The sequence below is a fragment of the Macaca mulatta genome, chromosome X (assembly GCF_049350105.2).
Source record: "Macaca mulatta isolate MMU2019108-1 chromosome X, T2T-MMU8v2.0, whole genome shotgun sequence".
NCBI lineage: Eukaryota > Metazoa > Chordata > Mammalia > Primates > Cercopithecidae > Macaca > Macaca mulatta.
The window spans coordinates 84,569,768-84,594,596 of NC_133426.1; the positions used below are offsets into that span (position 1 = coordinate 84,569,768).

General features: G+C 37.8%; 1 protein-coding gene and 1 pseudogene across 3 annotated transcripts in view; both read right to left on the reverse strand.

Annotated features, from left to right (window-relative positions):
• Positions 1 to 24,829, reverse strand: part of CYSLTR1 (cysteinyl leukotriene receptor 1) — an 87,068-nt gene that overhangs the window by 45,826 nt on the left and 16,413 nt on the right. The window contains exon 2 of one of the 3 annotated variants that reach the window (XM_077989488.1): positions 3,381 to 3,463. The exons of the other annotated variants lie outside the window; for them this stretch is intronic. The gene's annotated coding sequence lies outside the window, so the exon portion shown is untranslated. The remainder of the gene's footprint in view (positions 1 to 3,380; positions 3,464 to 24,829) is intronic. 3 annotated transcript variants of the gene reach the window in all.
• LOC706771 (E3 ubiquitin-protein ligase XIAP pseudogene) lies at positions 15,204 to 16,876 on the reverse strand (annotated as a pseudogene).

Sequence of the window (24,829 nt, forward strand, 5' to 3'; positions counted from 1 at the left end):
TACTGGTACAAAAACAGACACATACCAGTGGAACACAATATAGAACGCAGAAATAAACGTACACACCTACAACCATCTGATCTTTGACAAAACTGACAAAAATAAGCAATGGGGAAAGGACTCCCTATTCAATAAATGATGCTGGGATAACTGGCTAGCCATATGCAAAAGAATGGACCCTATACCTCTCACTATATACAAAAATTAACTGAAGATGAATTAAAGTTTTAAATGGAAAACCTCAAACTTTAAAAATATTGGTAGCAAACCTAGGAAATACCCTTCTTAACACTGACTTTGGCAAATTAATTTATGGCTAAGTCCCAAAGATCAATTCAAACAAAAACAAAAATAGACAAGTAGAACTTAATTTAATTAAAGAATTTCCGCAAAGCAAAATAAACTACCAACAGAGTAAATGTGCAGCTTACAGAATGGGAGAAAATATTTGCAAACTGTACACCTGACAAAGGTCTAATATCCAGAATCTATAAGGAACATAAATCAACAAGCACAAAATAATCCAATTTAAAAATGGGCAAAGAACAGGAACAGACCCTACCCAAAGGATTATAAATCATGCTGCTATAAAGACACATGCACACGTATGTTTATTGCGGCACTATTCACAATAGCAAAGACTTGGAATCAACCCAAATATCCATCAGTGACAGACTGGATTAAGAAAATGTGGCACATATACACCATGGAATACTATGCAGCCATAAAAAAGGATGAGTTTGAGTCCTTTGTAGGGACTTGGATGCAGCTGGAATCCATCATTCTTAGCAAACTATCACAAGAACAGAAAACCAAACACCGCATGTTCTCACTCATAGGTGGGAACTGAACAATGAGATCACTTGGACTCGGGAAGGGGAACATCACACACCGGGGCCTATCATGGGGAGGGGGGAGGGGGGAAGGATTGCATTGGGAGTTATACCTGATGTAAATGACGAGTTGATGGGTGCTGACGAGTTGATGGGTGCAGCACAGCAACATGGCACAAGTATACATATGTAACAAACTTGCATGTTATGGACATGTACCCTAGAACTTAAAGTATAATAATAATAATAAATAAAAAAGAAAAAAGAAATAGATCCACACACAAAAAAAAGAAGTTGGACAAATGACCATCAAACATAAAAAATACCCAACATCACTAATCACCAGAGAAATGCAAATTAAAACCACAGTAAAATACCATCTCACAACAGTCAAAATGGCAATTAGTAAAAAGTTAAAAATAAAAGATGCTGGTGAGGCTGTGGAGAAAAAAGAGTGCTTATATACTGCTAGTGGGAATGCAAACTAGCTCAGTCGCTATGGAAAGCAGTTTGGAGATTTGTTGAAAAACTTTAAATGGAACTCTATTTGACCCAGCAACCTCACTAGTGGCTATATAGCCAAGGGAAAATAATTCAGTCTATCAAAAAACACATCCATGCACATGTTCATCAAACTGCTATTCACAATGCAAAGACATGGAATCAACCTAAATGGCCATCAATGATAGACTGGTTAAAGAAAATGTGGTACATATATACCATGAAATACTATGCAGCTATATAAAAAACAAACCAACATGGATGGAGCTGGAGGCAATTATCCTAAGCAATTAACATAGGAACCAAAAACCAAATACCACACTTCCTTGCTTACAAGTGGGAGCTAAATATTGAATACATATAGACATAAAGATTAGAACAATGGACACTGTGGACTACCTGATGGGGGAGGAAGGGAAGTGGGCATGGGCTGAAAAACTACCTATTGGGTACTGTGTTCCCTACCTGGGTGTTGAGATCATTTGTACCCCAAACCTCAGCATTATGCAGTATACTAATGTAACAAAGTGCACAGTGTACCCCTTAATCTAAATAAAAGTTGAAACTATAAAAAATAAAACTAGCAACAATAGAATGCAACCAAAATAATAGTTAAAAGTAAAATTATGAAGAAGTTTAATAGATTGGCAGAAAAGGGAGGGCACAAAAGACTTGAAGACTCACTGAGATGTATGAACTGGTGTAGTGGTAAAAGGGATGTGAGAGATCTGAAATCCTATGGGCTTTAGTCAGAGTGTTGTACACCGGAGTTCCAAATTTCAGTTCTGTGGTGATAAATAAGGCCCTGGGCATGAGCATGGAATGAGTAACCAAGGTGGAATATGAATGGACATTGTTTCAGATAAGGTGGTAAAAATTGAAGTCAGCTTGTTGGGTTGGTTGTTCACATGGAAGATGAAGTTACCAGTGTGATCATAGAACTTAGGGGGTAGAAAGGAGAACTGTCTAGGAGGTTGACAGATGATGTGAATAAGAAAGATTAGAGGATGACATAGATGAATGTCTTTTTGCATTTTGGTAGAAAAGTAATGATTTAGAGTAGCATCAGGAAGCCAAGAGACAGCTGATAGACTCTGGCTCACAGTATATGGGATGTAGAGAAATAAGCAGCATACTTTTGATGAGAAAGACCAAGGTTAGCTTAAGGCAAGGACATGGTGAGAGAATTCTCTGTAGAGGTTTAGGACATAGGATAACTTACTCATAATGGAAAGTGTGTTCCACAAGGCACAGTAAATAAAGGGTTAGAAAGGTCAGATGTGGAAGAATTAGAAGGAAGGAAGTACAGTGTATTCTCACAATGTTAGAACCTTGGAGAACAGTTGACTAGAGAGTTGATGGTTCAACCACAGAATTCAAATTTCTATTTTTACTTAATTTGTCTCTAGCTCTTCTTTGTACTTTTTAAAAATAGTAATTGTATCAGAGGATGGAGCAAGAAGGCAGAATGGAAAGTTCCACCAATTGTCTTCCCTGCAGGGACATCACTTTAACAACCAGCTACAAAAATACAAAAAATCACCCTTCATAAGAACCAAAAATTAGGTGAGTACTCATAGTACCTGGTTTTAAGTTCATATTGCAGATAGAGGCACTAAAAAGGTAGAAACAACAGCTTTGAATTACCAATGCCACTACTCTCCTATTCCCTAGCAGTGAGTAGGAGTGACAGAGTGGTGGGAAGAGTGTTTCTGTGTGCCAGAGAGGGAGAGTGCAGCAATCGTGAGACATCGAACTCAGTGCTGTCCTATTAGAGCAGAAAGAAAAACTGGATGAAACTCAGCTAACACCTGCCCACAGAGAGAGCATTTAAACCAACCTTAGTCAGGGGAGAATTACTAACTCCAGCAGTCAGAACTTGAGTTCCTGCATGTCTTGCCACCAGGGGTAAAGTGCCCTGGGGCTCTAAATAATCTTAAAAGGCAGCCTAGGCTGCAAGGACTGCAACTTCTAGGAAAGTCCTAGTTCTAAACTGTGCCCAGATACAGTGGACTAGAGGGACATGTGATCTACTGAGACACCAACCAGGCCAAGGGAGTGCTCATATCATCCTTCTTCTTATCCCAGCCTGCACAGCTTGCAAGTCCAAAATAGACGCCTTCCTCCTGCTTGAAGAGACAAAAGAGAAAAGTGGGGAGGACTTTATCTTGCATCTTGGATGCCACCTCATCCATAGCAGGATAGGGCACCTGTTAGAGCAATGAGGCTCCCTTTCCAGGCCCTAACTCCTGAATGACATTTCTTATTTATTTATTTATTTATTTATTTATTTTATTATTATACTTTGAGTTCTAGGGTACATGTGCATAACGTGCAGGTTTGTTACATATGTATACTTGTGCCATGTTGGTGTGCTGAATGACATTTCTAGACATCCTTGAAGGGAAGGACCCAGTCCTGGCAACACTCATCACCGGCCAACTGAAGAGCCCTTGGGCCCTGAATAACCTGAAATGATATCCAGGTACATTGCTGATGGCTTTTGGTGACACTGAGAGCTGCTGGCTTCCGGTGAAACTCAGCATATTCCAAGCTCTAGTGGTTGAGGCAAGATTCCTTCTGCTTCTGAAGGGAGAGAAAAAGGTGAACGGGATTTGGTCTTATACCTTATATATCAGCTTGGCCACAGGGAGGCAGACCACCAAATGACCTCTCAGGGTCCTCAAATCAATAATATGGCTCTTGTATGGCATTTCTGTATGTTTCTTGGGCTGGAAGGGAACCTACCGTTCTGTAGGTGAGTCCCATGTTGGGCAGCATTGACTACAAGCTGACTAAAGGGAACTTGGCATTTAAGGGAACATTGGTAGTAGTCTGACAGTAGTCTCCATGGGCCTATGGTTATGGTGGCCATGGGATGAGGCTTCTCTGCTTTGGAAAGGGGAGGGAAGAGTGGGAAGGACTGCATTTTGTAATTTGAGTGCCAACTCAGGTGCAGTGCAATAGCACACCAGGTAGACACCTAAGGATTTTGATTCTAGTCCCTGACTCCTGAATGGCACCACAGGACCCACACAAAGAATGGGGAAACTTGCTACTATTAAGAAAGGGACACAAGCCTGGCTGGGTTTACCACCTGCTGATTATAGATTCCCCAGGGCCTTGAGTAAACATAGACAGTAGCCAGGGAGTGGTTACAGCAGGCCTGGGGTCACAGTGGTGGTAGCCACAGGGATGCTTGTGTCACTCTACCCTCAGCTCTAGGTGGTTCACAATGGAGAGAGGGAGAGACTACATCTGTTTGGAAGAAAGTAAGGGAAGAGAACAAGAATCTCTGCCTGGCAATCTGTAGAATTTTCCCACATCTTATCCAAGACCATCAAGGTGGAACTTCTATGAGTCTGCAAGAGTCACAGCATTACTGGGCATGTGGTGCCCCAAGATTCAGATACAGCTTAGATCACACACCTACATCCTTTTGAATATCTAGAAAGCCTTCCCTAGAAGGACAGATACAAATAAGCCCAGACTGCAAAGACTACAATGAATACCAAATTCTTCAATTCGCAGACACAGATGAACATCTACAAATATCAAGATCATCCAGGAAAACATTACCTCACCAAATGAAATAAATAAGTCACCGGGGACAAATGCTTTAGCAACAGAAATATGTGACCTTTCAGACAAAGAATTCAAACTAGCTGTTTTGAGGAAACAAAAAAAAAAAAAAAAAACAAAAAACAAAAAACAAAAAAAAAAAAAAAGGAAAAAGCAATCTAATACAGAGAAAAAATTCAGAATTGTATCAGATAAACTTAATGAAGAGATTGAAATACATAAAAATAATCAAGCAGAAATTCTGGAGCTGCAATTTAGTATGACAACTGCAAAAAATGCAGTTGGTATACTAAAATTTGCATCAGAGTCTTTTAATAGCAGAATTTATCAAGGAGAAGAAAGAATTAGTGAGCTTGAGGACAGGCTATTTAAAACTACACAGTCACAGGAGACAAAGGAAAAGAGAACAGAAAGCAATGAAGCAGGCTTACTAGAAAAATAGCTTCAAAAGGGCAAATCTAAGAGTTATTATTGGCCTTAAAAAGAAGGTAGCAAAACACATAAGGGTAGAAATTTTATTCAAAGGCATAATAACAGAGAACTTTCCAAACCTAGAGAAAGATATCCATATCCAAAAAGAATAAGTGTATAGAACACTAAGCAGATTTAACTCAAAAAGACTACCTTAAGGGTTTTAATAATCAAATCCTGAAGAATCAAAGATAAAGAAAATATCCTAAAATCATCAAGAGAAAATAAGCAAATAATATGCAGTGGAGTTCCAATAAATCTGGCAGTAGACTTTTCACTGGATACCTTACAGGCCAGGAGATAGTGGCATAACATATTTAAGGTGCTGAAGAAAAAAATGATTTTTTTTCATTGTCCAAAATACAAATTTTATCCACTAAGATGAAAACAGAAAAAACAACTACTGCAATGTAAATAATATAACAACAAAAATAACAAAATATCATAATACACAAGGCCAAATCACATCATATACACTCACTACACCCACTCTACCCTACCTTAGCCCATAATCAAAGGGACAGGGGAATAAAACAAATGTAGCAGGAAAGGCACTATAAAGCCATTAATTAAATAACTGGAATTTAGTTTGTAAATGCTAAAACCATTTCTCAAAAATTAAGACAATGCTTTTGATCAGCAGACTAAATTACTACAAATAAAGATAAGTACTTATTACAAAACAACTTGAATCTTTGCATGACTAAAATGTAAAATAAGTGGTGACTTGAAATCCTAGAGTGAACTTTATATAGGAAAGGAATGTCTACCTGTAGACACTGAGAACTCTTGGGAAGGGGAAAAGATTTGGATATAGTTATAGTTTTGACTTTGCAGATGATCATTTTTGCAGAATTAGATGGAAAATATCCAGTGCTTTTTATAGTTCAAACACAGACAAATGCTGGTAAGTCTCCTAAAATTTGATTAAAAGTTGGAGTGCTGTGTGATTTTAAGAACCTGAAGCAACAGCATTTCTAAACAATTCTTAAAATAAACTTGTTAGCACATCAGTGTTGTGCATTAAATTTCACAACTCACAGAGAAGAAAAAAAATGTCTTTCTTCACTCTAAACACACAAGTTTTAGAAGAAGAATTTTAATAAACTGCTGCTCCCAGAACAGGAAAAGCCTTATGCTAAAACAATTTATTCCTGGAGTCCTTAACTAACAACTAGATTGAACTACCTACCTGATTTAGAGCTGATGTGTCCTGGAAAACATATTTTAAAAATTTTAACACTTTTCTCCCCTTGCAGAACACTTTAAATTTAAACTTAAAGTCTAGACTATACAGATCAAATTCAAGTTAATGACTGTATAACCAAACTAAGTGACAGGCAGTACAAAGGTGAAGAACTGAGGATTTACATACTAAAACATAAGCAGGGCAGTCATTATTTAATTTTTAAAACCCTGATTTAAATTTGCAACATTCTGGCTGGGTGCGCAGTGGCTCAAGGCTGTAATCCCAGCACTTTGGGAGGCCAAGGTGGGCAGATCTCTTGAGGTCAGGAGTTTGAGACCAGCCTGGGCAATATGGTAAAATCCCATCTACTAAAAATACAAAAATTAGCCAGGCATGGTGGTGCTCGCCTGTAATCCCAGCTACTCAGGAAGCTGAGGCAGGAGAATCTGTTGAACCTGGGAGGCAGAGGTTGCAGTGAGCCAAGATCAAGCCACTGCTCTTCAGCCTGGGCAACAGAGCAAGACTCCATCTCAAAAAGAAAAATAAATAAATAAAATAAATTTGCAATGTTTTAAATAAATACCACTTAAAGTAGTGATCAACTGAAGATAGGTGAACACAACAACACTCTTTCTCTTACAAAGTACAACAAAAATATAATTTTTTACAGTTTTACTCTCAAACTTTTCTCTGTAGTAACATGCCTTCCTCACCTCTACAATAGGTTTGTTGTGAGAATCTTGTAATGTAAACCCTGGATGTTCTATGAAGCATTTTTAAACTTCTAGCTTATACCCTACCGACTCTTATTCAAGTGTCTTTTAAAAAATATTTAAACAACTATTCTTTTCTTGCCAATATTTTTATAATTTCCAAGAGATTTTAAGAATTTTGAGAGAATATTTATTTCATAAGTATCTACTACTATTACTAGTCAAGAAAACAAATGTAGGTAGAGGAAAGACTTAACATTTTGTCCTATATACATCTTAATCATCCTAACATTAAAAACTCACGTGAAGCTTTAAGATACAAGATGATATGAGACTCTTAACACGGAAAACTGTCACTATAACTACAAGCAGTGTACAAACATGCTTCTACTTTTACCTACATAAGCTGACAGATGTTTAAAATACTGGGTTAACAAATATCTTTTAGTAAATGGACTTAGGCAGGCTTAAACTAGCCAGGATTAAGAATGAACCCTTACTAATTAATTGGAAGATCTGAGACATATTTTATATTTTATTTTACAAAATGAGAAATACTTATTTTGAAACAAGATAAGAAGACATGGTCTGTCTGTCTGTCAAAAAACTACCACTCAGAAATATTTTTCATCCACGAAGCAGGAAAAACATAAAAGCATTGACATTTCACACTGGCACCAAAAAGGCTAACTGCCCTGCCTTCTTGGATTAGAAAAACTAAAGCTGAGTGATAAGTAATTTTGCAGGCATTTGAACATGCCTAAGCCTTTAAATCAGTAAAATACTTTCAAAAAATTCTGACTACAAAAGTAATACATACTTATAAAAAACTCAAACAGAACAATATGAAAAAAATAGAAAAGTGAAAGGCCCCTATAAAACCCTTGTGGGGCCCCACCCCCCACCCCCTGAAGAGAAACCACTTTTAACAGTTTGGTGCATAAATTTCCAAATCTTTTGTTCTATACATCTAAAAAACTTACATACTTTGATTTGGCTCAGAATATACATAGCATTTTGCCACTTGCATTTTACACTTAATATATCTTTGACATCTTTCCATGTCAGTACATGTTGGCTCAATGGTACTCTATCATTAAATACCCTTTCAAAAATGGCAAATCACATTAAAAAATCATTCACACAAGAATATGTTTATAATTTTAAGAGGAAATGGACAGAATCCTAAACACAACAACAAACCTCCAAAAATAATCTCTATCTTTCCACCAGTGTGGAACAATTTATTCTTTTTTCACACAAAAACAAACTACGTGATTGGGGATATTAACTCTCTAATCTCCACGTTTATATGCAGAATGCTCCATTTGTTAAGCTTAGTTGAAAAGAATAAAAAATCCAGATGATTAATTCACTTGCACTTAGAAATCAAGTCAGTATACTATGAATACACATTGTGATCACTTATAATATGATGCTTCTTGGCCTAGGGTTTCAATTAAATTACAGCAAAAAAATTAGATAAATAATACAGCTAATACCCTGAAGAATCCAGAAATTCAAAGATTATATTGCTAATGAAAACACTGCCATGTACATTTTTGTTCCTACTTGGTAGCAAATGCTAATGGAATTCAATTCTGATTACTTAAAGTCAGTTCACATCACACATTCAATCAGGGTAGTAAGAAGAACATAACAAGATGGCCAAATAGGAACAGCTTCAGTCTCCAACTCCCAGCACGAGCCACACAGAAGACCGGTGATTTCTGCATTTTCAACTGAGGTACTGGGTTCATCTCACTAGGGAGTGCCGGACAATCGGTGCTGGTCAGCTGCTGCAGCCCGACCAGCGAGAGCTGAAGCAGGGCGAGGCATTGCCTCACCTGGGAAGCGCAAGGGGAAAGGGAATCCCTTTTCCTAGCCAGGGGAACTGAGACACACAACACCTGGAAAATCGGGTAACTCCCACCCCAATACTGTGCTTTAAACAAACAGGCACACCAGGAGATTATATCCCACACCTGGCTGGGAGGGTCCCAAGCCCACAGAGCCTCCCTCATTGCTAGTACAGCAGTCTGCAATCTAACGGCAAGGCAGCAACGAGGCTGGGGAAGGGGCGCCCGCCATTGCTGAGGCTTAAGTAGGTAAACAAAGCCACTGGGAAGCTCGAACTGGGTGGAGCTCACAGCAGCTCAAGGAAACCTGCCTGCCTCTGTAGACTCCACCTCTGGGGACAGGGCACAGTAAACAACAACTAAAGCAGCAGAAACCTCTGCAGACGCAAACGACTCTGTCTGACAGCTCTGAAGAGAGCAGTGGATCTCCCAACACGGAGGTTGGATCTGAGAAGGGACAGACTGCCTGCTCAAGTGGGTCCCTGACCCCTGAGTAGCCTAACTGGGAGACATCCCCCACTAGGGGCAGTCTGACACCCCACACCTCACAGGGTGGAGTACACCCCTGAGAGGAAGCATCCAAAGCAAGAATCAGACAGGGACACTCGCTGTTCAGCAATATTCTATCTTCTGCAGCCTCTGCTGCTGACACCCAGGCAAACAGGATCTGGAGTGGACCTCAAGCAATCTCCAAGACCTACAGCTGAGGGTCCTGACTGTTAGAAGGAAAACTATCAAACAGGAAGGACACCTACACCAAAACCCCATCAGTACATCACCATCATCATCAAAGACCAGAGGCAGATAAAACCACAAAGATGGGGAAAAAGCAGGGCAGAAAAGCTGGAAATTCAAAAAATAAGAGTGCATCTCCCCCGGCAAAGGAGCACAGCTCATCGCCAGCAACGGATCAAAGCTGGATGGAGAATGACTTTGACCAGATGAGAGAAGAAGGGTTCAGTCCATCAAACTTCTCAGAGCTAAAGGAGGAATTACGTACCGAGTGCAAAGAAACTAAAAATCTTGAAAAAAAAGTGGAAGAATTGATGGCTAGAGTAATGAATGCAGAGAAGGTCATAAACGAAATGAAAGAGATGAAAACCATGACACGAGAAATACGTGACAAACGCACAAGCTTCAGTAACCGACCCGATCAACTGGAAGAAAGAGTATCAGCGATTGAGGATCAAATGAATGAAATGAAGTGAGAAGAGAAACCAAAAGAAAAAAGAAGAAAAAGAAATGAACAAATCCTGCAAGAAGTATGGGATTATGTGAAAAGACCAAATCTACGTCTGATTGGGGTGCCTGAAAGTGAGGGGGAAAATGGAACCAAGTTGGAAAACACTCTTCAGGATATCATCCAGGAGAACTTCCCCAACCTAGTAGGGTAAGTGAACATTCAAATCCAGGAAATACAGAGAATGCCACAAAGATACTCCTCGAGAAGAGCAACTCCAAGACACATAATTGCCAGATTCACCAAAGTTGAAATGAAGGAAAAAATATTAAGGGCAGCCAGAGATACAGGTCAGGTTACCCACAAAGGGAAGTCCATCAGACTAACAGCAGATCTCTCGGCAGAAACTCTCCAAGCCAGAAGAGAGTGGGGGCCAATATTCAACATTCTTAAAGAAAAGAATTTTGAACCCAGAATTTCATATCCAGCCAAACTAAATTTCATAAGTGAAGGAGAAATAAAATCCTTTACAGATAAGCAAATGCTTAGAGATTTTGTCACCACTAGGCCTGCCTTACAAGAGACCCTGAAGGAAGCACTCAACATGGAAAGGAAAAACTGTTACCAGCCACTGCAAAAACATGCCAAAATGTAAAGACCATCGAGGCTAGGAAGAAACTGCATTAACTAACGAGCAAAATAACCAGTTAATATCATAATGGCAGGATCAAGTTCACACATAACAATATTAACCTTAAATGTAAATGGACTAAATGCTCCAATTAAAAGACACAGACTGGCAAACTGGATAAAGAGTCAAGACCCATCAGTCTGCTGTATTCTGGAGACCCATCTCACATGCAGAGACATACATAGGCTCAAAAGAAAGGGATGGAGGAAGATTTACCAAGCAAATGGAGAACAAAAAAAAGCAGGGGTTGCAATCCTAGTCTCTGATAAAACAGACTTTAAACCATCAAAGATCAAAAGAGACAAAGAAGGCCATTACATAATATAAAGGGATCAATTCAACAGGAAGAGCTAACTATCCTAAATATATATGCACCCAATACAGGAGCACCCAGATTCATAAAGCAAGTCCTTAGAGACTTACAAAGAGACTTAGACTCCCATACAATAATAATGGGAGACTTCAACACTCCACTGTCAACATTACACAGATCAACAAGACAGAAAGTTAACAAGGATATCCAGGAATTGAACTCATCTCTGCAGTAAGCAGACCTAATAGACATCTACAGAACTCTCCACCCCAAATCAACAGAATATGCATTCTTCTCAGCACCACATCGCACTTATTCCAAAATTGACCACATAATTGGATGTAAAGCACTCCTCAGCAAATGTACAAGAACAGAAATTATAACAAACTGTCTCTCAGACCACAGTGCAATCAAACTAGAACTCAGGACTAGGAAACGCAATCAAAACTGCTCAACTACATGGAAACTGAACAACCTGCTCCTGAATGAATACTGGGTACATAACGAAATGAAGGCAGAAATCAAGATGTTCTTTGAAACCAGTGAGAACAAAGATACAACATACCAGAATCTCTGGGACACATTTAAAGCAGTGTGTAGAGGGAAATTTATACCACTAAATGCCCACAAGAGAAAGCAGGAAAGATCTAAAATGGACACTCTAACATCGCAATTAAAAGAACTAGAGAAGCAAGAGCAAACACATTCAAAAGCTAGCAGAAGGCAAGAAATAACTAAGATCAGAGCAGAACTGAAGGAGATAGAGACACAAAAAACCCTCCAAAAAATCAATGAATCCAGGAGCTGGTTTTTTGAAAAGATCAACAAAATTGACAGACCGCTAGCAAGACTAATAAAGAAGAAAAGAGAGAAGAAGCAAATAGACGCAATAATAAATGATAAAGGGGTTATCACCACCGACCCCACAGAAATATAAACTACCATCAGAGAATACTAAAAACACCTCTACGCAAATAAACTAGAAAATCTAGAAGAAATGGATAATTTCCTGGACACTTACACTCTTCCAAGACTAAACCAGGAAGACGTTGAATCCCTGAATAGACCAATAGCAGGCTCTGAAATTGAGGCAATAATTAATAGCTTACCAACCAAAAAAAGTCCAGGACCAGATGGATTCACAGCTGAATTCTACCAGAGGTACAAGGAGGAGCTGGTACCATTCCTTCTGAAACTATTCCAATCAATAGACAAAGAGGAAATCCTCCCTAACTCATTTTATGAGGCCATCATCATTCTGATACCAAAGCCTGGCAGAGACACAACAAAAAAAGAGAATTTTAGACCAATATCCCTGATGAACATCGATGCAAAAATCCTCAATAAAATACTGGCAAACCGGATTCAGCAACACATCAAAAAGCTTATCCACCATGATCAAGTGGGCTTCATCCCTGGGATGCAAGGCTGGTTCAACATTCGCAAATCAATAAACATAATCCAGCATATAAACAGAACCAAAGACAAGAACCACATGATTATCTCAATAGATGCAGAAAAGGCTTTTGACAAAATTCAACAGCCCTTCATGCTAAAAACGCTCAATAAATTCGGTATTGATGGAACGTATCTCAAAATCATAAGAGCTATTTATGACAAACCCACAGCCAATATCATACTGAATGGGCAAAAACTGGAAAAATTCCCTTTGAAAACTGGCACAAGACAGGGATGCCCTCTCTCACCACTCCTATTCAACATAGTGTTGGAAGTTCTGGCTAGGGCAATCAGGCAAGAGAAAGAAATCAAGGGTATTCAGTTAGGAAAAGAAGAAGTCAAATTGTCCCTGTTTGCAGATGACATGATTGTATATTTAGAAAACCCCATTGTCTCAGCCCAAAATCTCCTTAAGCTGATAAGCAACTTCAGCAAAGTCTCAGGATACAAAATTAATGTGCAAATATCACAAGCTTTCGTATACACCAGTAACAGACAAACAGAGAGCCAAATCATGAATGAACTTCCATTCAGAATTGCTTCAAAGAGAATAAAATATCTAGGAATCCAGCTGACAAGGGATGTAAAGGACCTCTTCAAGGAGAACTACAAACCACTGCTCAGTGAAATAAAAGAGGACGCAAATAAATGGAAGAACATACCATGCTCATGGAGAGGAAGAATCAATATCGTGAAAATGGCCATACTGCCGAAGGTTATTTATAGATTCAATGCCATCCCCATCAAGCTACCAATGAGTTTCTTCACAGAATTGGAAAAAACTGCTTTAAAGTTCATATGGAACGAAAAAAGAGCCCGCATCTCCAAGACAATCCTAAGTCAAAAGAACAAAGCTGGAGGCATCACGCTACCTGACTTCAAACTATACTACAAGGCTACAGGAACCAAAACAGCATGGTACTGGTACCAAAACAGAGATATAGACCAATGGAACAGAACAGAGTCCTCAGAAATAATACCACACATCTACAGTCATCTGATCTTTGACAAACCTGAGAGAAACAAGAAATGGGGAAAGAATCCCCTATTTAATAAATGGTGCTGGGAAAATTGGCTAGCCATAAGTAGAAAGCTGAAACTGGATCCTTTCCTTACTCCTTAGACGAAAATTAATTCAAGATGGATTAGAGACTTAAATGTTAGACCTAATACCATAAAAACCCTAGAGGAAAACCTAGGTAGTACCATTCAGGACATAGGCATGGGGAAAGACTTCATGTCTAAAACACCAAAAGCAACGGCAGCAAAATCCAAAATTGACAAATGAGATCTAATTAATCTAAAGAGCTTCTGCACAGCAAAAGAAACTATCATCAGAGTGAACAGGCAACCTACAGAATAGGAGAAAATTTTTGCAATCTACTCATCTAACAAAGGGCTCATATCCAGAACCTACAAAGAACCCAAACAAATTTACAAGAAAAAAACAAACAACCCCATCAAAAAGTGGGCAAAGGATATGAACAGACATTTCTCAAAAGAAGACATTCATACAGCCAACCGACACATGAAAAAATGCTCATCATCACTAGCCATCAGAGAAATGCAAATCAAAACCACAATGAGATACCATTTCACACCAGTTAGAATGGCGATCATTAAAAAATCAGGAAACAACAGGTGCTGGAGAGGATGTGGTGAAATAGGAACACTTTTACACTGTTGGTGGGATTGTAAACTAGTTCAACCATTATGGAAAACAGTATGGCGATTCCTCAAGGATCTAGAACTAGATGTACCTTATGACGCAGCCATCCCATTACTGGGTATATACCCAAAGGATTATAAATCATGCTGCTATAAAGACACATGCACACGTATGTTTATTGCGGCACTATTCACAATAGCAAAGACTTGGAATCAACCCAAGTGTCCATCAGTGACAGACTGGATTAAGAAAATGTGGCACATATACACCATGGAATACTATGCAGCCATGAAAAAGGATGAGTTTGTATCCTTTGTAGGGACATGAATGCAGCTGGAAACCATCATTCTTAGCAAACTATCACAAGAACAGAAAACCAAACACCGCATGTTCTCACTCATAGGTGGGAACTGAACAATGAGATCACTTGGACTCGGGAAGGGGAACATCACACACCGGGGCCTATCATGGGGAGGGGGGCGGGGGGATGGATTGCATTGGGAGTTATACCTGATGTAAATGATGAGTTGATGGGTGCTGACGAGTTGATGGGTGCAGCACAGCAACATGGCAAAAGTATACATATGTAACAAACCTGCACGTTATGCATATGTACCCTAGAACTTAAAGTATAATAATAATAAAAAATAAATTAAAATGCATAAATAAATTCATACATATAATTTAAATAAAATTAATATAACAAAAAAAAGAAGAACATAACATGCCTAGTATGGAGTTATATTAAAACATAAAATTTTTTTGCTTTAAAGTAATGACTGTGTAGCACATGGGACATTTGTCAACTGTTTCAGCATGTTGTTTACAACTGACTACATGTCCATAGGGAACAACAATGACAGCAATATTTCTACACATAGAGATTTTGCAAAGCTCCTTCATTTGCAGGCACCTTAGGTCCTCTTCAGTAGTAATCTCTTTGTGAAATGAAGTCTGACTTGATTCATCTTGTGGACTGTCTTTCTTAGCATTCAGTTGATCTGCAACCAGAACCTCAAGTGATTTATAGTTGTTCCCAGATATCTGAATTTTTCCTCCATTATTTTCTTAATGTCCTTGAAAGTGAACCCCATTTGTATAGCTTCTTGTACCATAGGATTTTGGAAGATGATATCATCATTTCTTCTAGTTAGTGATAGTGTTTTCTCAGTAGTTCTTATGAGACACTCCTCAAGTGAATGGGTTAAATGAATATTGTTTATATATTCTTGTCCTTTCTGTTCTAACAGATATTTACACCCTGGATACCATTTAGCATGTTGTTCTCAGTGGTCTGCACTGAACTTCCAATCAGTTAGCCTTCCTCTACAGTGGAAGCACTTTATTTTATCACCTTTACCTAAAGCATAAAATTCAGCTCTTCCAAGTTGCTCCTTTGTTAACTGAGTATATCCACATCCCAAAAGTAATGATCCATGCTTCATAATCTGCCATGAATGGATTTCTTGGAAGATTTGTTGAATTTGGGAAATTCCTATCAGAACTCACAGCATCAGATTCACTTTGAATATTAAAATTCTGACCCCAAAGTAGCAATTAGGAAAGTGTCACCTGTGTTCTGACCAGGCACTATCACAAGGTTCCCAATTTTTCAGTTTTCCACCACAACAAAAGCACTGCACTTGGTCATCAATACCTGTGTAGTAGAGTCCAGCACTTGCTAACTCTTTTGGGGATAGGTGGGCATAGTCTGGCCAGTTCTGAAAGGACTTTAATGTAGCTTCTTCACTATACATGGCAGGGTTCCTTGGGTATATGGTGTCTGATACATCTAAAACCTGCCCAGTTCTCAAAAGATGCATCTAAAACCTGCATGCATCTCAGATGGCCTGTATAAAGCAAAACGATTTCTGCTTCCCAGATAGTTTTCAACTTTGTACTGACCATTTTGGATACCAGGATTTGTAGGCTGTGTGGCACTATTTTCAAAATAAAAGCCATTGATAAATCTGCAATTTGGGGATAGTTTCCTGTGTCTTCCAACTGCTGAGTCTTCATATTGCCATCTATCTATGGCTGCATGACAACTAAAGCACTGCATGGTATCTCCTTCACTCGTATAAGGAAACCTTGCTTGTGCCAGTGTTGATGCTGAAACAGGACTACTACTTGGAAAATTAGCAAAAGTTTTTAATCTAAACTCTTCTACAAATTTTTCATCCTTATTGATGAAGGTACACACGTTTTAGATCCTTAAAAACTGTTAAAAGTCATCTCTTGGAAATAGGACTTGTCCACCTTTACTTAGGTGTCACAGGATTTAGGAAGGCAGTCCTGAGGGGCTTGAAGTCACCCACCCACCCATGACTTCCATTGGCAGTCCAGGGAAAGTGGGCAAGCAGCCTGGGCCAGGCCACCCCTGCCAGGTGGGCCGAAAAAATAACTTTTAACCTAGAATATTATATTCAGTGAAGATATCCTTGAAATATAAAAGAGAAACAAAGATTTTCCCAGACAGACAAAAGCTGAGAGACTTCATCAACAGCACACCTGTCCTACAAGAAATGCTAAAGAGAGGACTTCAATTAGAAAGAAAAGGCTCTTAATGAGTAATAAGAAATCACCTGAAGGTACAAAACTCTCTGGTCATAGTAAGCACACAGGAGAAAATAAAATATAACACTGTAACTATGATGTGTAGACTGCTGTTATACTAAGTAGGAAGACTAAATGATGAACAAATAAAAAATAACAACTACAACTTTTCAAGAGATAGACAGTACAATAAAATATAAATCAAAATAACAAAAAGGTAAAAAAATGAGGAAATTAAGCTAAAGCATAGAGTTTTTATTAGTTTTCTGTTTACTTGTTTATTTATGCAAACAGCGTTAAGTTGTTATCAGGTTAAAATAATGCGTTATAAAATAGGAGTTGCAAGCCTCATGATAACTTCAAAGCAAACTACATACAATGGGCACACAAAAGTAAAAAACAAGAAACTAAATCACATCACCGGAGAAAATAACCTTCAATAAAAGGAAGACAGGAAGTAAATAAAGAAAGAAAGAAGAGAAAACTACCAAACAACCAGAAAAATATAAAAAAATGGCAGGAGTAAATCCTTACTTATATAAAATAACAATAAATGCAAATGGGCTTAACTCTCCAATCAAAAGATGTAGCGTGGTTGAGTGGATAAAAAAGCAACACTCAATGGTATCTTGCCTACAAGAAACATACTTCACCTACAGAGACACACACAGACTAACAATAAAGGGATGGAAAAGATATTCCACACTATTAGAAAACAAAAAAGAGCAGGAGTGGCATACTTATATCACACAAAAGAGATTTCAAGAAAAAAACTATAAGAAGAGACAAACAAGATTACTATATAATGATAAAGGGATCAATTCAGCAAGAGGATGTAATAATATTAAATATATATACACCCAACACTGGAGCACCCAGAGGTATAAAGCAAATATTATCAATGATAGAGAGATAGGCACCAATACAATAATAGCTGGAGACTTCAGCACCTCACTTTCTGCATTGGACAAATCTTCAAGACAGAAAAAACACAAAGAAACTGCAGGCTTTATCTCCACTATAGAGCAAATGGGTCTAATAGATATTTACACAATATTGCATTCAATGGTTTTAGTATGTATATTTATTTCCTCAGCACATGGATCATCCTCAAGGATAGAAAATATGTTAGGTCACAAAACAAGTCTTAAAACATCAAAAAAATTGGAGTAATTTCCAGTATATTTTCTGACCACAATGGAATAAAACTAGAAAACAATAGCAAGATAAATTTTGGAAACTATGCAGATACATGGAAATTACACAATATGCTCCTGATTGACCAGTGCATTAATGAATAAATTAAGAAGTAAATTGAAAAGTTTCTTGAAACTAATGATAAGGGTAATACAGCATACACAAACCTATGTGATATGACAAAAGCAGTACTAAGAGGGAAGTCTATAGCTATAAGTTCTTACATCAAATAAGAAGAAAAACATCAAATAAACAATTTAATAATGTATCTTAAAGAATTAAAGAAGCGGCCGGGCGCGGTGGCTCAAGCCTGTAATCTCAGCACTTTGGGAAGCCCAGACGGGCGGATCACAAGGTCAGGAGATCGAGACCATCCTGGCTAACACGGTGAAACCCCGTCTCTACTAAAAAAAAAATACAAAAAAGAAACTAGCCGGGCGAGGTGGCGGGCGCCTGTGGTCCCAGCTACTTGGGAGGCTGAGGCAGGAGAATGGCGTGAACCCGGGAGGCGGAGCTTGCAGTGAGCTGAGATCCGGCCACAGCACTCCAGCCTGGGCGACAGAGCGAGACTCAGTCTCAAAAAAAAAAAAAAAAAAAAAAAAAAAAAAAAAAAAAAAAAAAAAAAAGAATTAAAGAAGCAAGAGCAAACAAACCCCAAATTATGAGAAGAAAAGAAATTATAAATATCAGAGCAGAAATAAATAAAATTGAAATGAATAAAACAAAAGATTAATGAAACAAAATTCTGGTTTCTTGAAAAGTTAAACAAAATTGACAAAACTTTAGGCATGCCAACTAGAAAAAAAGAGAAAATCCAAATAAAGAAAATTAGGGATAAAAAAGGAGACATTACAACTGATATCTCAGCAATTCAAAGGATGAACAGTGGATATTATGAGCAAGTATGTCATTAAACTGGATAATCTAGAAGAAATGAATAAATTCCTAGATGCATAAAACCTACCAGGAACAAACCATGAAGAAATCCTAAATCTGAACAGATAAATAACAAGTAATGAGATCAAAGTCATAATAAAATGTCTCCCAGTAAAATAAAGCCCAGGATCCAATGGCTTCACTGCTGAATTTTACCAAACATTTAAAGAAGAACTGATACTAATCCTGCTCAAACTATTCTGAAAAATAGAGGAGAAGGAAGTGTCTATGAACACATATAAGGCCAGTATTACCCTGATACCAAAACCAAACACATATCTAAAGAAGAAAACTATAGTCCAATATCTCTGATGAATATTGATGCAAAAATCCTCACAAAACACTAGCAAACCTAATTCAACAGTGTATTACAAAGTTCCTTCATCAAGACCAAGTGGGATTTATCCCTGAGATGCAAGGATGGTTCAACATATGCAAGTCATTCAATGTGTACATCATATCAACGAATAAAGGACAGAAACAATATGATCATTTCAATTTACACAGAAAAAGCATTTGCTAAAATTCAATATCCCTTTTTAATAAAAATTGTCAAACAACTAGGGATAGAAGAAACACACCTCAATCTAATAAAAGCCATATATGACAGATCCACAGCTAGTATCTTATTTAATTCGGTCAAAAGTGTAAGCCTTTCTTCTAAGATCTAAAACATGACAAGGATGCCCACTTTCACCACAATTATTCAACATAGTACTGGAAGTCCTAGCTAGAGCAATCAGACAATAGAAAGTAACAAAAGACATCCAAAATGGGAAGGAAGAAGTCAAATTATTCCTGTTTGCAGATGATATGATCTGATACTTGGAAAAATGTAAGGACTCCACCAACAAACCATTAGAACTGACAAAAAAATTCAGTAAAGTTGCAGGATACAAAATCAACATAAAATAATTTGTGGCATTTCTATATGCCAACAGTAAACAACCTGAAAATAAAACAAAAATGTAATCTCATTTACAATAGCCATGGATAAAATTAAATACCTAGGAATTTAACCAACCATTAACTTTGTATAATGAAAACTATAAAACATTGATGAAAGAAGTTGAAGAAGATGTTAAAAAATGGAAAGATATTCCGTATTCATGAATTGGATGAACCAATATTGTTAAAATGTCCTCACTACCCAAAGCAGTCTATAGATTCAATAAAATCCCTATCAAAATACCAATGACATTCTTCAAAGAAATAGACAAAAATACTAAAATTATGTGAAATTGCAAAAGACCCAGAATAGCCAAATGTACCCTAAGCAAAATGTATAAAACTGGAAGAATCACCTCACCTGACTTCAAATTATACTACAGAGCTATAGTAACCAAAACAGCATGGTACCTGCATATAAACAGGCACATACACCAATGGAACAGAATTAAAAACCCAGAAACAAATCCACACATCTACAGTGAACTCATTTTTGACAAAGATACCAAGAACATACCGTGGGGAAAAGACAGTCTCTTCAATAAATGGGACTGGGAAAACTGGATATACATGTACTGAAGAATGAAACTAGACCTCTATCTCTTCCCATATGCAAAAATCAAATCAAAATGAATCAAAACGTTAAATCTAAGACCTGAAACTACAAATCTACTACAAGAAAACATTGGGGAAACTCTCCAGGACATTGGTGTGGGAGAAATTTCTTGAGTAATACCCCAAGAGCACAGGCAACCAGAGCAAAAACGGACAAATGGAATTACATCAAGTTAAAAAGCATCTGCCTATCAAAGGAAACAATCAAGCAAGTGAAGAGGCAACCCACAGAATGGAAGAAAATATTTGCAAGCTACTTCTGATGAGAAATTAATAACCATATATATATAAGGAGCTCAAAAACTCTACAGGAAAAAATCTAATAATATAATTAAAAATGGGCAAAATACTTGAAAAAACATTTCTCAAAAGGAGACATACAAATGGAAAGCAGGCATATGCAAAGGTGCTCAACATTATTAATCATCAATGAAATGCAAATCAAAACTACAATGAGATATAATATCACCCCAGTTAAAATGGCTTATATCCAAAAGACAGGCAATAACAAAGTGCTGGTAAGTTGTGGAGAAAAGGGAACCCTTATACACCATTGGTGGTAAGGTAAATTAGTACAATCTCTATGGAGAACTGTTTGGAGATTACTCATAAAAGTAAAAATAGAACTCCCATATGATCCAGCAATGCCACAGCTATCCAAAAGGAAGGAAATTAGTATATGAAAGAGATATCTGCACTCGCATATTTTTTGCAGCACTGTTCACAGTAGTCAAGATTTTGAAGTAAACTAAGTGTCCATTAACAGATGAAATGATAAAGAAAATGTAGTACATATACACAATGGAGCACTATCCAGCCATAAAAAAATGAAATCCTGTCATTTGTGACAACATGGAGGGAACTGGAGTCCATTATGTTAAGTGAAATAAGTCAGGCACAGAAAGAAAAACATCGCATGTTCCCACTTATTTGTGGGATCCAAAAATCAAAACAATTGAACTTATGGAGATAGAGGGTAGAAGGACAGTGCATTAGTCCATTCTCACACTGCTATAAATACCTGAGATTGGGTAACTTATTTTTTTAAATTTTTTTATTATGATTATACTTTAAGTTCTGGGGTACATGTGCATAACGTGCAGGTTTGTTACATATGTGTACTTGTGCCATGTTGGTGTGCTGCACCCATCAACTCGTCAGCACCCATCAACTCATCATTTACATCAGGTATAACTCCCAATGTAATCTCTCACCCCTCCCGCCTCCCCACAATAGGCCCCGGTGTGTGATGTTCCCCTTCCCGAGTCCAAGTGATCTCATTGTTCAGTTCCCACCTATGAGTGAGAACACGCGGTGTTTGCTTTTCTGTTCTTGCGGTAGTTTGCTGAGAATGATGGTTTCCAGCTGCATCCATGTCCCTACAAAGGACACAAACTCATGCTTTTTATGGCTGCATAGTATTCCATGGTGTATATGTGCCACATTTTCTGAATCCAGTCTGTCACTGATGGACATTTGCATTGATTCCAAGTCTTTGCTATTGTGAATAGTGCTGCAATGAACATATGTGTGCATGTGTCTTTATAGCAGAATGATTTATAATCCTTTGGGTATATACCCAGTAATGGGATGGCTGGGTCATATGGTACTTCTAGTTCTAGATCCTCGAGGAATCACCACACTGTTTTCCATAATGGTTGAACTAGTATACAATCCCACCAACAGTGTAAAAGTGTTCCTATTTCTCCACAGCCTCTCCAGCACCTGTTATTTCCTGACTTTTTAATGATCGCCATTCTAACTGGTGTGAGATGGTATCTCATTGTGGTTTTGATTTGCATTTCTCTGATGGCCAGTGATGATGAGCATTTTTTCATGTGTCTGTTGGCTGTATGAACGTCTTCTTTTGAGAAATGTCTGTTCATATCCCTTGCCCACTTTTTGATGGGGTTGTTTGATTTTTTCTTGTAAATGTGTTTGAGTTCTTTGTAGGTTCTGGATATTAGCCCTTTGTCAGATGAGTAGATTGCAAAAATTTTCTCCCATTCTGTAGGTTGCCTGTTCACTCTGATGGTAGTTTCTTATGCTGTGCAAAAGCTCTTTAGTTAAATTAGATTGCATTTGTCAATTTTGGCTTTTGTTGCCATTGCTTTAGGTGTTTTAGACATGAAGTCCTTGCCCATGCCTATGTCCTGAATGGTACTACCTAGGTTTTCTTCTAGGGTTTTTATGGTATTAGATCTAACATTTAAGTCTCTAATCCATCTTGAATTAATTTTCGTATAAGGAGTAAGGAAAGGATCCAGTTTCAGCTTTCTACTTATGGCTAGCTAATTTTCCCAGCACCATTTGTTAAATAGGGAATCCTTTCCCCATTTCTTGTTTCTCTCAGGTTTGTCAAAGATCAGATGACTGTAGATGTGTGGTATTATTTCTGAGGACTCTGTTCTGTTCCATTGGTCTATATCTCTGTTTTGGTACCAGTACCATGCTGTTTTGGTTCCTGTAGCCTTGTAGTATAGTTTGAAGTCAGGTAGTGTGATGCCTCCAGCTTTGTTCTTTTGACTTAGGATTGTCTTGGCAATTTGGGTTCTTTTTTGGTTCCATATGAACTTTATAGCAGTTTTTTCCAATTCTGTGAAGAAACTCATTGGTAGCTTGATGGGGATGGCATTGAATCTATAAATTACCTTGGGCAGTATGGCCATTTTCACGATATTGATTCTTCGTATCCATGAGCATGGTATGTTCTTCCATTTGTTTGCGTCCTCTTTTATTTCACTGAGCAGTGGTTTGTAGTTCTCCTTGAAGAGGTCCTTTCCATCCCTTGTCAGTTGGATTCCTAGGTGTTTTATTCTCTTTGAAGCGATTGTGAATGGAAGTTCATTCATGATTTGGCTCTCTGCTTGCCTGTTACTGGTGTATGAGAATGCTTGTGATTTTTGCGCATTAATTTTGTATCCTGAGACTTTGCTGAAGTTGCTTATCAGGTTAAGGAGATTTTGGGCTGCGATGATGGGGTTTTCTAAATATACAATCATGTCATCTGCTAACAGGGACAATTTGACTTCTTCTTTTCCTAATTGAATACCATTTATTTCTTTTATTTTTTATTTTTTTAATTTTTTAAATTATTATTATTGTACTTTAAGTTCTAGGGTACATGTACATAACATGCAGGTTTATTACATATGTATACTTGTGCCATGTTGCTGTGCTGCACCCATCAACTCATCAGCACCCATCAACTCGTCATTTACTTCATGTATAACTCCCAATGCAATCCCTCCCCCCTCCCCACTCCCCATGATAGGCCCCGGTGTGTGATGTTCCCCTTCCCGAGTCCAAGTGATCTCATTGTTCAGTTCCCACCTATGAGTGAGAACATGCGGTGTTTGGTTTTCTGTTCTTGTGATAGTTTGCTAAGAATGATGGTTACCAGCTGCATCCATGTCCCTACAAAGGACACAAACTCATCCTTTTTCATGGCTGCATAGTATTCCATGGTGTATATGTGCCACATTTTCTTAATCCAGTCTGTCACTGATGAACATTTGGGTTGATTCCAAGTCTTTGCTATTGTGAATGGTGCTGCAATAAACATACGTATGCACGTGTCTTTATAGCAGCATGATTTATAATCCTTTATTTCTTTCTCTTGCCTGAATGCGCTAGCCAGAACTTCCAACACTATGTTGAATAGGAGTGGTGAGAGAGGGCATCCCTGTCTTGTGCCAGTTTTCAAAGGGAGTGTTTCCAGTTTTTGCCCATTCAGTATGGTATTGGCTGTGGGTTTGTCATAAATAGCTGTTATTATTTTGAGAGAATCAATGTCAGATCTAATTAATATGTACAATTTCTGCAGAACTTAGGAAGGAACATTATACTTGGTGCCAAATAAATGTGTTTAATCAGACTAACTCATATCAGGATTGTTTTATTGAGGCACATTAGACATATATGCCATTTATTATATTATTTTCTTTTCTTTCTTTTGGTGTAATTCTTGAAAAAGTAAGAGAATTGTTTTTTCAGAACATTCTACCAAAGCAAAAATTAATGAGCAGAACTTCATACAAGATCGAAATTTAAGCTGTTTGTTCTTCATCCAACAAAAGTTATAGCTATGTCTAAAAGCTGAATTATGATTTACTGGG